This window comes from Rattus norvegicus, chromosome 5, assembly GCF_021556685.1.
Source record: "Rattus norvegicus strain SHRSP/BbbUtx chromosome 5, alternate assembly SHRSP_T2T, whole genome shotgun sequence".
NCBI classification, from domain to species: Eukaryota; Metazoa; Chordata; class Mammalia; order Rodentia; family Muridae; genus Rattus; species Rattus norvegicus.
In genome coordinates, this window is record NC_141538.1 from 97,124,939 (window position 1) to 97,139,780 (window position 14,842).

The 14,842-nt window shown below is 37.1% G+C and overlaps 1 protein-coding gene and 1 non-coding gene across 2 annotated transcripts in view; both read right to left on the reverse strand.

Moving 5' to 3' along the window:
• Nucleotides 1-14,842, reverse strand: part of Ptprd (protein tyrosine phosphatase, receptor type, D) — a 2,326,896-nt gene that overhangs the window by 1,346,445 nt on the left and 965,609 nt on the right.
• Nucleotides 11,210-11,343, reverse strand: LOC148005867 (small nucleolar RNA SNORA55). Its single transcript, XR_015621570.1, has one exon. It is a non-coding gene; the product is annotated as a small nucleolar RNA SNORA55 (small nucleolar RNA).

Consider the following 14,842-nt stretch of genomic DNA (forward strand, 5'->3'; position numbering starts at 1 on the left):
AGCAGATAGTTTTTACCATGTGTGACTTGATGATTATTGGTGCAAATTCTAACGCCAGGTCATGTTGTTACAATACAGTGATTCTTAGCAGTTCAACTAATTTTTTTATCTGCAAGTATTTTTACTTCCCCCATGCCCAGTATCAGGATCAGCATAATATTGTAACTTTTATTTTCCCTGAGCAGTGTTTTTAGGTAATGGTGAGGAAAATGAGTCCTCTCTTAACAATATATGAAAATGGTATAAAAGACTGTTTAAAACACATTTCTTTGAAACGCATATTGGATGGGTCATTATTTATATGAGGTTTTTTAGAAGTTATTATAGACTATTGTGCAAATTTTAAACTGACACTGACTAGGTATATAATGTTTATGGAGTTTTCAAGCTTGATTTCTGATGCAATACATCACAGCTTCTCTTTGATAGGCTATTTTATAATTCATCAAATTATTTTCAGGATGTGCACAGCCATCATGATGCTAATGGATACTCACATTTAAATTATGAATCAAAACCACCTTATACCTAAGTAAGCTGATTTTCATATCAAAAACAAAAAAAACTGAATAAGCTAGAAAGAACTCAATATTTGAATGTTACTCTATAGGTGTGATTTCTAGGTCAACATGTTTTAGTGTTACCATCAACTTGTGGGTTCTTACTTTCTAACACTGTTTCAGCAAGATAAATAAGAATATTTGTCTGAATGTTTGTTATTTTGTTTTATAGTATGTTTGAAAACATTCCCAGTAGAGAATGGAGGAGGGAAACCATAGGAGACAACAACTTTCTTAAGCCACAGCCAAGATGACAGTGTGGGGACTAAAATGTTACAGCCAAAAACTCTGGAAGGTGATGTGTTCTTTAAATACCAGATTAGCCCTTAATGGTCCAAACCGCTTTTTTCTAAGGAAGTTCTTTTACTCCTTCCACTTTTGTATTCTTCAAGATTAATTATATTGTCACATAAAACTTGCTTATATTTATAGTTTCAAAAACAAACTCTCTTTTAATAGCAGAGTGAATTGTGTAACTTGGTTGGATATAATATACTCAGACTTCTTACAGTAGAAAGAAAAAATTTTCAGAGGTAGCATTTGTTTCATTAAGGACATGTACTATTGTACAACGAGTAGGAGCCTGGTTTAGTGTGTATGTATATATATATATATATATATATATATATATATATATATATATTTAATGTATATTATATATTAATCAAACTAGCATCTTACCAAATAGGTATAATTACCACAAAATTATAGAAAAGATATTGAGATTTAAATCTAATACAGTTTACTCAGGACAAATGGCTAACTATGGATTAAAAGCAACTTTCTTTCATGAGACCTCTGTTTACAGCTAGTTTCTTATTTTCCTCAATGTCTAAAAGAATATAACGTAAAAATACCTTACATTTTTCTAAAATAGTTGATAAATATCATAGTTTATGTAAGCTTATTTTCCCACAGAAATTAAATATTTGAAAGGGTTTTTCTGCAGTACTTACAGGCCAAAGTCTTTTGATCTTCCATGATTTTTCAAAATTCATACTTTGTAGCCCCACGTTCATTAAAGGTTATAAGATTCAGGGACATAATGGATGTCAACTAGCCCATTACATATGTATTAATATGAATACAAAATAATGATGACTGATAAAAATGTTGCCTATGGCATAGTTACAGACAGTTCCCTCTGTTACTATGCCTATACTGTCTTCAGTATTTTATTTTATTTTATTAGGGATGCAGAACAAAAGGTGCTTGTACATGCAACCAAACAGTGGCTAGCACATGGAGTTTAAAGGATGAATTGTGTACTTGGCACTGTCCTTCTACCTTTACATGGGTTCTGAGGATCAAACTCAGCTTGTGAGGCTTATGTGGCAACTGCTTATACACATGGAGGTATTACATTAACCCTGCCACTCCAGCCACACTGGACCAATCTGCACGCATGACAGTAGTTCTACTGTATCACTCTGGATAGCATATTCTCATGCTCTAAGAAGTCTGTATCTGGATTAGAGATGCAGTTCAGTTATATAGAGAGTACTTGCTTATCCTGCTTAGACCGTGATTCAGTACAGAAGGAGAGAGAGTCAAGTAAAATTTCTATGTAATACCATCAACTACATTTTGCCCAGTGGAACCTCATGATAGCATCACGAGGCCAAAAGAGAATTCTCTTGTTTGCCTTTCTTTTCCTGGATGACATGGAGATGCATGGAGCCTGGGTGACTTTTTGCTAGCTTGAGAAGTATGATGGAGTGGGTCGGGCAGAAGAAATAGGGAATCGGTATAGGACAATGTTGACTATGAGACCTGCTGAATGCTCCTAGAATGTTTTTCTAAGTTAGCTTTTTTTTTATAAGAATCAAATAAATTTGCTTGCCTAAGTCTGAGATAATCTTGCTATTCTTATTTGAAAACCTAAGCTTAATCTATAATCCTATCGCTATAAAGCCTTATCTGGAAGTTTCATTACTTTTGTCTATCTGAAATTAGCAGGAAGGAAAATTAGTGAGAAATTAAAGTTCTCATTAAAATCTATAGAAAAAGAGATAAACTATGTCCTTAAGATGAAACAATATTCCACCAATTTGTCCAGCCTAACTTAATTGTTTATATCTCCTCGGTCACCATCGCACCAACTTTAGAGAGAAAGGCAATGATTTGACATTAGCACTTCAGGTTGATATTTAGCAAAAGAAGAAGTTACAAGATGCTAACTGCAGGTTTTGTTTTCTCCATACCTATGGGTTCATAAAATTCAACCAATGACAGGTGGCATTTTATTATTAGCTCTGTCAACAATTAGCTCTGCTCTGTGATCCAGCTGAGAACATGAATGGTGCCAGTGAGGCCACAGGGACAGAACAGATGGGCATCAGAGAAGCAGAGCAACAGATCTTTGTATGGTGACAGTGGAAGGGAAGAAAACATTCTAGTGTGTAGAAGGTATTGTGAAGGAGGAACCACAGGGTAAGAGAGAGGAAAGAGTTGGTCTCCTTTGGGATGTATCAAATGGAACTACCCAGTTAGGTCATGTAATTCTGAAGTTTAGATCAAATCTGCTTTTGGGTAGCAGATAGATACAGATTTGCACATGTTGTGCTGTGGTATGGCTTTATTTGAGGGTGTGCCACAAAAGTTTGAATGTACATTGGAACAGGTTCAGTAGCAATGGAATAGGTAGGAGAATATCTTAGATAATCCTTTCAGGAGAAATAAATTTGGTTCTTCTGAGATTCCAGTTACTTCCTGCAAAAGCAAAGTAATATAAAAGAATGAGCCTTTATCCACATATATTACACATATAGGGTCAATAGCAAGCTTGTGTCTTGATTTGCTTCTGGCATTGTGTTTTACCATGTGATCTGCTGTGATAACATGCACCATTATTTAATAATATGAGAGAACCCTAACAAGTGCCAGCTGCATGCTGTTTAGGGATTGCAGTTTCTAAGAGACAAGCTAAATGAGCTTGGTATAAGTAATTTACCTAGGGTAGACTGCTACAGAGAGGGAATACAGAATAACACAAAGTCATTGCTTTTTTTTTTTTTTTTTGGTTCTTTTTTTCGGAGCTGGGGATCGAACCCAGGGCCTTGCGCTTCCTAGGCAAGCGCTCTACCACTGAGCTAAATCCCCAACCCCAAGTCATTGCTTTGAAGATAGAAAATATGGATGTGATGAGATGACTGAGGATAATGTACAAACAGAAAAATCATGAAATAAGTACTGGGGAGGTGGCTCAGTGGTTAAGAGCCCTCACAGTTCTTTAAGAAAAATGAAGTTCAGATCTTTATTCCACACTGTGTGGTTCACCTCCAGAGGTTCTGAATCATCGGACCTCTACCTGTGCTACCAGTACTAATGTGCACAAAACACACACACACACACACACACACACACACACACACACACACACACACCAGTTAAATGATTAAAAAATAAATCTTGTTAGGAATGATTATGAAAAAATGCTACTTAGTAAATTGCAAAAGATAATACAGGAGAAATCGATGTCCTGGGATGAGACGCCACAAAACATAGCAGAATAGAAGAAAATATTTATGCTTCATTCAGCAACATGAAACTCAATCATAAGAAGAATGAAATGATAGCGATAAATCTTATGTTCTAGTAAAGGGAATTGACAAAAGAATAAGGGTGTATACATTTTTAGTCAAACAAGTATTTTATGATGATTGTTGATGAAATGTGATGGCTGGAGAGGTTCAGTGATGCATAGCACAAACTGCTTTTCCAGAGTATATAAGTTCAGTTACCAGCACCCTCATGGAAGGAAGCTCACAACTGTCAGAAACTCCAGTCCCAGGGATTCTACATACACAACCATGCATTCAGGCAAACACTCATACACATTAAACAAAAATAAGGAAAATTTGAAAAAAAATTAAAGCAAAGGTGCAGATATCAAAAGCCAAGAAGATATTTGATGATTTGCTATACAGAAAGACCTGACATGTTGAAATTTAGCTGGGTAATTTAGAGAATTGAAGACACAGGGCAAAAATAGTTGATAAAACAAAATCCTCAAGTATATAGAAAGTTTACAAAAATGTTTTGATATATATATATATATATTTAATTCATATTTAACCTAACAGCATATTTTAATAATATGCTTACTCACTCAATATCCACTTACTAAACATTTAACTCATTGATGTTCTTAGAAATCTTTATTAGCATCCATTTATTGTATAGAAAATTTGGGTTCATGATAACATGTTTGAAGTGCACCCTGTACGTGACTGTCTTTACTTTCATTGCCCTGCCCTGGTCATCTTCATCATCACCTGCTCATCTTACCAAAATATCTCCCTTCTATTTTCACTCTATATGCATTTACCAAAATTAGATCTCTTGTGTATTTTCCTTATAGTTATGTATTTATATATTACTGTGTGCTAAATTGAAATTTAATGATTTTAATGAGGACTATATTTGACTTATAAAATCATGAAATAAAACAATATACCTGTATGAATGTACATGGTGTGTGTGTGTGTGTGTGTGTGTGTGTGTGTGTATACCCAGAGAGTATAGTAGATACAATTTGTCATCCACATATAGAGATGCCATTATGAAATTTGTGAGGCACTCCTCGACGTTAGAATACAGAAAAATTCCACTTGATCATGAGTCATGAATCTAATCTTTGGATGCCTGAATCCATTCAGTATATGTTACCCAGTCACCCCACATCACGGGGGTGATGAATACATACATATGTCTATAGTAGCACAGTTCACAAAGTTACAAAGAATGAAAGACACATTTTCAGAAAAAAAACCAAAATTTGGATTATTGTATTTTTTCCTGTGCATTTTAAATTAAGACTTCTCTGACAGCATTCTCATTTCTCCTAACTGACCTGTAATTCTACCTGAGCAGGTAGTCACACAAGTTGACAGCCATGTTCACTCTGGGCATGCATCTTTCATCACATCATTTTCTGGGTAAGCGGCATCCATACAAATTAATTACTCCATATGCTAAACAGAACAGAAAACTAAATCAAATCCTTCCTCACTATGAAATATTCTACACACCATAATATTGCTAACTTTTACAACTTTCATCTTTTAGTCAAACCCTTCCTACTCTCTGTAATTTTCTTTCGACCTTTCAACGTAAGCTTGAATACTATGACTGAGGATCACACTGAGGTTACTTTCCCTACCATCTTGACGAAATCAAAAGTTCTTGCTTGAAAAAATATAATATATGTTAGCTCTTTGCTCCTTTCTAATTTTAATGACTCAAGTGATAAGAGAGTGCTCCGTTGTTGGCTACATCAGCAGTTAGCTTTGCCAAGTGAGGTTGATATCTCTTCTAAATGCAAATTAAAAGGAAAAAAAAAGAAAGAACAACGCATTAGCCGACAGCAAAATGATATGGTACATGGCCAGGAAGGTAATGGCCTCTACTGCAAGCCAAGTCTCATATCGAGGGTTATCTTACAAAGAGTGGAGAACTTAAGACCTAGCTTGATATCTGCATCATCCTGTTGATAGCTGTAAAGGTCAAGAATATGGATGGAAGAACAGATAAAGAAATCTGAGGCCTGAAATAATTATTGGTATTCTTCATTAACAGCTCAGTGGGGTGGGAGCTGTCTTAAGTCCTGTGGATACATTCATTGTTCAGTCTGCAAGGATAACGAGCAGGAGGTACAGATCCCATATTTTAAGAACACGGTTGGTGACAGGAAAGAAGCTGCAATGTCCTCTTCATTCCCGAAGGACAATGTGACTAGATCTTATCCAATCGTTGATAATAGAAACATATCTCATCTATTTTTAGAGTTTTATTTCATGTTCTAAAAAACATTCCCATTTTTCTCTTCCCGAGGAGTACCACTTGAGCAGAAACGACCATCCCTCATCCCATTTCATTATAGAAACACTCATAACAGCACAGTTTTCTCCTATCAATAAATATGTTTGATGTTCCATGGAAGTTCTATGTAATACATGCAGAACAATGGAGTCAGACTCAGAGATAAATTATTACCAAAACAACTTTAAGTGATGAGCTCGCCTCCGATGCTTCCCTGCAGATGTGATGTGAATGCTCAGTGTGAGAGCCCGATGCACAATAAAGCCTACGGGTAATAATCATAAATCCTAGGCAGGCAATCCCCGTTCTTAAGACATTTTAAGCCCTTGACAAAGGCTATAAGGTGCAATCTGTGTTGAGAGGCATTCTATTTTTCAATACATTTAGTTAAAGTGTGAAGTGGAGCATGCCTTTGTGGGGTGGAAAGACACAGCACCCCTGTCAAGCAGAAGCAGCTTCATCCAAATCGCGGTGTGAGAAGCGCTTCCTGTCCTGCTGACTGTTTCGATGAGGTCTGGTTATATGTTTTATTTTGGTTATAATGTTAGCACACATTCCCTATAATGCTTCCCCAAGCTTCTTTTCGAAAGAAATGTTTCAAAATGCAGGATACACATAGAGATTCGTAGGGAAAGAGAATAATAGGATAGGACATATTTGCAGAATAGGAAACAAAAAAAGGAACTAATGTTTTTAAATGAGATTGTTAAGGCTAAGATACTGGGCTCTGGTTTTGCCTGTTTAGCACCCAGTTAAAACGAAATGCTGGTGCTGACTGCCAAGACTAATAGGTTTATTTTCTGATTTCTGTGTCTTTCCCATTGTGTTGCATACACTGAGCAATCAAGCAGCAATTGGAGAACCAGCCACCTGTGTAGAGACTGCCACTCTAGATGTTTCTCCAGGAGCAATCTAGAGGACCTCTGGTTGATGTCCCGAAATTAACATTTCTTCCTATTTCTTATTACATTTTTTATCATTTACATAGTCAAGTGACCCAAAAAGTACCTGAATTGTAAAACTAAGTAGAAAACTATTTGCAATTTGTCATCCAAATCACCTCAAAACCTTTCCCTGCCTTTCTGACATGTAGAATTTTCTATGATGTTTAGTACAAAAACTATGTGCCCGAACATGCTTCATAAATCCAAGAAATGTGTTGGAATAACATTTAAAATTTATGTAGACTATTTAATCTTAGTAAAATATATTTTGGTAACTAAGTAACTATGGTAGATGAATTTGAGGAACTTTTTGATCCCATCACTCCAGAATACACCTCACATGTTGACAAAGAGACCAACCTTGTTCATGATAATCAAAATGGAGGCCTTAAACATTCCAAACAGCTCTCAAATTCTTAGGAAGGGCTGAAGTTTAAAGAAGACTCTGTAATCATACATAGCCTGCTCTTGCTTTAAGATTTTGATCCAACAGATGTAGAGTTCTATGCATATTGAAGAGATAGCAATAAGAGAAGGGTGGTAAACTAATCATAGATTAAACCATGCCAAATGAGTCAAGAAGGAAATTCATAAACCATACTGCTTGAATAGATGCTATCTATCAAAATTCATAACTCCATTGACATAACAGTCATATGGAATTAATGTGGAGGAAGAGGAACACTCCTCCATTGTTGGTGGGATTGCAAACTGGTACAACCATTCTGGAAATCAGTCTGGAGAATCCTCAGAAAATTGGACATTGAACTGCCTGAGGATCCAGCTATACCTCTCTTGGGCATATACCCAAAAGATGCCCCAACATATAAAAAAGACACGTGCTCCACTATGTTCATTGCAGCCTTATTTATAATAGCCAGAAGCTGGAAAGAACCCAGATGCCCTTCAACAGAGGAATGGATACAGAAAATGTGGTACATCTACACAGTGGAATATTACTCAGCTATCAAAAACAACGACTTTATGAAATTCGTAGGCAAATGGTTGGAACTGGAAAACATCATCCTGAGTGAGCTAACCCAATCACAGAAAGACATACATGGTATGCACTCATTGATAAGTGGCTATTAGCCCAAATGCTTGAATTACCCTAGATGCCTAGAGCAAATGAAACTCAAGACGGATGATCAAAATGTGAATGCTTCACTCCTTCTTTAAAAGGGGAACAAGAATACCCTTGGCTGGGAAGAGAGAGGCAAAGATTAAAACAGAGACTGAAGGAACACCCATTCAGAGTCTGCCCCACATGTGGCCCATACATATATAGCCACCCAATTTGACAAGATGGATGAAGCAAAGAAGTGCAGACCGACAGGAGCCGGATGTAGATCGCTCCTAAGAGACACAGCCAGAATACAGCAAATACAGAGGCGAATGCCAGCAGCAAACCACTGAACTGAGAATAGGACCCCCGTTGAAGGAATCAGAGAAAAAACTGGAAGAGCTTGAAGGGGCTCGAGACTCCATATGTACAACAATGCCAAGCAACCAGAGCTTCCAGGGACTAAGCCCCTACCCAAAGACTATACATGGACTGACCCTGGACTCTGACCTCATAGGTAGCAATGCATATCCTAGTAAGAGCACCAGTGGAAGGGGAAGCCCTGGGTCCTGCTAAGACTGAACCCCCAGTGAACTAGACTGGTGGGGGGAGGGCGGCAATGGGGGGAGGGTTGGGAGGGGAACACCCATAACGAAGGGGAGGGGGGGGATGTTTGCCCGGATACCGGGAAAGGGAATAACACTTGAAATGTATATAAGAAATACTCAAGTTAATAAAAAAATATATAAAAAAACTATTTTATATTTTGTGTTGTTAGTGTCTTTATAGATCAGATCAATAAGCAGATTGTCAAAAGCTGGTGCTGTTTCATTAAGGAAATTTCTGTCTTCAACTAACAGTGATCATTATGGTAAACCACAACCAACCAATTAAAATTCAGAGTTGTGGAACCCAATCCCAGTGGACACATCTACAAAACTCTTCTACTACTTAAGGCTCAGGAAACTTTACAAAGAGTTGGTGGTGGAAAGATAGCAAGAGTCAAAGGATTAAGGACTTTGATGCAAGATTTTATTTTCTAGTGCTAACAGAATCTAGACGCATAAAGTGTCTCCAACATGACTAACCAAGTTAAGGATGAAAAAGGATGAATAAGTTTGTTACCAATGGACCTGCCAAACTGGATGGAGAAAAGCTCAGGAAGACTCAACCATACACAAAGAACCACAGACAACAGTGCTGGGAGCTGGGCAAGTGGAGGAGCACATCATCGGTCTATTCAGTGCTAAATGGTAATCCCTGAAAACACATCTTATGTAGATGCACCAGTATATGCAATAAACCAGTTCAAGTCAAGTATATGTGTTTATGCATATACATATATTCATGCAATATCAATTATTAAAGAGTGAATTTGAAGGAGAGGAAGGAAGGATATGTAAGAGACTATGGAAGATAGCAAGAGAAAGGAGACTATTGTAATCAAATTATAATGTTAAAATTTAAAAAGTATAAAAGATAGTTAAAACTCTGGGGTTTGTCTTTCAGATGAGGCTACACAAATATGTTTTAGACTTTGGAATTAAGCAGTTCTCTATTTCCTATCTATTACTACTTTAATGACATGTAATATTTTAAATGGTATTTCCACTCTGCCAATCCTTGCTTAAATTCCATTTTATTTGGGTAGCATGGAACATATAACCATATCCCTTCTATGTATCTGCTGTATTACTGAGGACAGAAAAGTATTTATTGAGAAATGCTTTTAAATAAGAGAGTAAGTTAATGAATGCATCAAATCTATTTGCACTTCTGAATTATCTATTCAGTTTATTTTTAACTAAATATCCACTAATGTTTGGAATTAAGGGTACATTGATGAGCTAGAGGACTGCTCTAGCTTCACAAATAATTCCTAGGTCTTACTTCAGATTTACTGAGTCACAATCTCTATGTCCTGTAGTTTAAAAGTCTGATGCACAAAGTTGGGAATCTTCTGCTGTAAATAAGGGAATGGATTCTTTAAATCTCATATTTTAGAAGTCGTGTTTTTAAAAATTATTCTACAACATTTTCCTCTGCTACTTCTTCTATTGCCCCAACTTGAAAGCTTGGTGGATTAGTTAAAAAATCAGAAGAGCACCTAAGCTAAATTTCAGAACACAATGCACAGCATCCTTGAGAAAGCATCCTTAGGAAAATCATTTGTGACACTGATCATCAGATGGAGCTCAGTTAGACCTACAGGGTCACAGAACACATGACACCTAGAGTCCTGTCCAAGCGCAATCACACATAAATTCAAAATACTTATTTTAGCAAATAAAACAAACCTCACTTGATTTGCTTTACCCATATCTTAATTTTTAATGCATTTGTAGCTGTATTTTACATTTTCTTCTGGTTCATTATTTCTAATTATTATATATTGTACTCATTACTATTTCTGACTACTATAACTGTCAAAGGATATCTTTCTGTATCCAAACCATAAGATTCTTTCTCAATCATGTTTCAGTGGGATCTATTCAGTACTCTTCGCACTCTCAGTTCCCAGATATCTGTAAAAGTATTCTTTTTTTTTTTTTTTTTTTTTTTTAGAAGATGTACGTCTTTAATTGAAGACATACGTAACACAGAGACTTGGCCATCTTCTGTAGCAGAGCACAGCACACCAAGGAAAATGCTTCTCGATGGACTGATGGACACTGAAGTCTGCTACACTATAACCCCACTCAGGAGGGAAGTGGAGTCAGCACCTAAATGAGTTACTGGTCATTACTGATGCAGACATCTTTTTTCCCTTAATTCCCACCCCTAGCTTCAGCATCTTCAAAAACACCTTCATTCTCAAGGAGTGTGGCAGAGTTGTAGAGACAGGCCCCAGGACAGATGGAAACAACCCGTCTGGATTTCCTCTGCTCTACTATTGCACTGCCTGTCCCCAGACCGGCACCAAGCTGTAAAAGTATTCTTAAGAGTCAGCTGTCAAGGGAAAATCATCTGTTTATAAATAGGGATATAACAGTCAAAAGGATCTGTGCCATATCTCCTTTGTGGTTACTGATAAAAATAAGCAGACATTGAAATTCATTGTTAATGTGTTTTGGCCTAACAGGTTCATGGAAGTGTAAGTTAAAGAATAGGAGACACAAAGTGTGGGAGTGTGGAAGTACATGGGCAACCAGAGCATGGGCAAAGCATCCCACAGTTTAGACAGGATAAACCTGTTTTATTGGGGAGCTTTATTTCAACTTGACACAAGCTAAACATCATCTGAGAGGAAGGAACCTGAATTGAGGAAATGCCTCCATAACTTCTGGCTATAGGCACCAAATTCAGTTGGGTACTTTCTTAATTAGTGATTGATTGGGAGTGCCAGGTCATTGTGGATCCCTGAGCTGGCAGTGGGCCCGGTTTCTATATGAAAGCAGATTGAGGTAGCCATTGGGAGCAAGCCAGTAAGCAGTGGATCATTAAAACATGAACAGTTAATTGTGGAGAGAAAGAAGCTTACTCAAATATGCTTCTAGATTTTGAGAGAGATGACACTAGTGTGCTTCTAGATGTGGAGAGAGATGACATTGGATGGATGCTGGATCTAGAGAGATTTCCACTGAACAGAGGGCTATTCTGGGCAAGAAAATAAATCACATGAATATGGGTACATTCTAAGACCCAAGCTGTCAGACCTGGATTAGATCTGTGAGCTATAGTTGATCTATTTGTGATTGAGTACACAACATTTACAAAGAGAAACCTCTCACTCTACCTCAGCCTGTGGGAATAGCTGAATTGTCATTTTCTTCTGCTTAACTCAGAAAACAGCAGCCGGTGGCAATGCCATGCTTGACTATAACACCGGAAGCTGGCATTAGTAATAATGATGCTTGAAAAGCAGGTTGAAAACCAGGGTCTGCTACACATCTTGTTATTTCTTATTACCTATCACAACTCCTAACAATTCATGGACTTTAGTAAATTTATAAAATGAGAGCCAGTTGAACACAGACAAATTCATAGTTTATAAACTGCTGTGGGTGACCTCAAATGGTTTAAAATAATTTGCATTAATAGATTTAATTAAATTGTTTGAATATAGAAGCATATAATACAAAAAATAAAAGGAAAAAGAAAGAAAGGACAAAGAGGATGTGTTAGAAGAGAAAAAAAATACATGAAAGCCTAGGGGCTTTCACTAGCCTTACACCCACCCTCCTGGGGTCAAGGCCAATTTCCACAGTTCTTGGGAGAAGCAGGAACTTTATTGAAAAACCACAAAATGTACTGACCCTCTGGTTCAAGATAGAGTTCAAATGCTTGTCATAATCTGCCCATGTTTGCTAGCCAATAGAGTCAAAGGTCAATATTCTTAGCCAATAGGCTTAAACTGCAACCTTGCTGATGTAACCTGTACCCTTCAAAAGTATAAAAACTGCTTGTTATAGCCATTTGGGATCACTTTCTAGTCACTTACCTTGAGGGACTAGTTGAGGGTCGATCCTGAGGCACTGGAAAATAAACCTCTTGCTTTTGCATTGCTCTGTGTCTTGGTGTCTCACTCAGGGGAGTTTCAAAGTAAGTAAAACTGACTGAGAGTTGGGGGTCTTACACTAGATTCTCCAAGTAGTATATATAAAAGAGACTGGGGTGTTAAAGGCAGAAAGGCATGCTAAGGCGAGAAACTCAACCAACATTGGTGAATGAAATCATGAAAAAGCACGTCCAATGAATCTTTTCGGAGTTGAGTACTCCTGAACAAAACCTTCAGAGGATGTAAAAAAATATTCTCAGGGCTGGGATGGCTCAGTGATAAGACCACTTCTTGCTACTGAAGAAGGCACAAAGTTTGGTTTCAAGGACTCATATGTTGGCTCACAATCATCTCTAATTCCTGTTCCCTGAGGATAAGCAACCTTGTCTGGCCACAACTGGTATCACACCGTTCCATGCTGTACATATATACATGATAAAAGCATCAATACTCATATAAATAAAATAAGGGATTTAAAATAAATAATAAACATGACACAGTGAACTAGACATGGCAAAATAATAGAATAGGTTACCCAGAAAGAGTACAGAATATGATATTTGCCTTTCAGACAAGAATCTTCTTAGTTATTTCTCACTAGTGAGCCATTGGTCAGTCATTCTTTATTAAATTACTAAATACATATAGGCCATAGCTGTCAATCTGTTCTCCTTCTCCTCTCATGTAGCCCCTCTTAGCAAGCTCAAGAACTTGTATTTTAGTATCAGGTCCTCATTCCTAGCCAACTCTGAGGCTTCTTCCAAATTCTAGCTTGTTTCTTGGTGGCCAGTTTTACAGACCACAGCTCTCCTCTCTGCTTCCCAATTTGCCCTTCATTGTTAGGAACTATCTGGAGCAGCAGTCCTGATGATGTTGGAATTGTCATGTACTTCTTCCAGCTCAGCTTTTCTTTAGACTTTGAGACAAAAACAAAGGACACACACACACACACACACACACACACACACACACAGTTTCAGCTTAAAATCTTTTATTTCTTGGTAAAACCCTTATTACTCCAAAGACATTCTAGGGTAAAATACTTTAGGAATAAATTATAAATTATAAATAGTTTTAGTTGCATAAATATGCACACACAAACATGTAGAGGTCTGGAAATATATGTGCACACTCTCTGTGTATATGTGACTGTGGGGTTTATTTAAATTAACTGTGCGTGCTCAGTTATTTCGCATTATGTGAGCACATAGCATCACTGGGTCTGGCTTGGCCTTGGTGGGACAAAATGGCATGGTTCATGCCCTGGGACAGAATCAGTGGATGTGGTTGTAGGCAGTTGGGGGCAGAAGTGCAGAGGGCTTCCCTGGGCATAAGGTGTGTTTGTATAATAATGTACATATTTTACGTTCCTGCTTTAAGGAATGTTTTCCTTGTTAATTTTAATGACTCCATGATAATCAGAGACAGCAGGAGTCTGGGAGGGGAAGATGTGCCTAATGTTTTAGCAAAATGGTTAATACTAGGATCTTCAGGACAGCCCTTGAGTCTATGGAAAAGAACTATAAAAATATGAGTTAGAAAATACATAATTCCTCAACTATGGAAAAAATAAGGATGCAATATGAATTCTATGGGGGCTTCATGAATGTAAAAGAACAGAGCAAACTAGCTACACTATGAACCAAGTTGTCAGAAAAATAGTAAAAATAGATTATATACAGAAATATGTAAATGTAAAATTTTTTTAATTTCTATAAAAGTATAGGAAATTAATAAATTGATTTAGAATATATAAAAGCAGGATAGAGAACAGGAAAGATAGAGAACTGTGTCCAAGCAGAATAAAAAGAAAGATAAAGAGATTGAATGAGTGATGATGGAAAGAGGTCCCAACCAGCAGAGGTTTTTGTTTGCACTTACAGAAAAAATGTTGAGTTCAAGGGTTAGCCTGGAGCAGAGAAAGGGTAGGCCCGGGTGTGGTAGAAACGGCTAT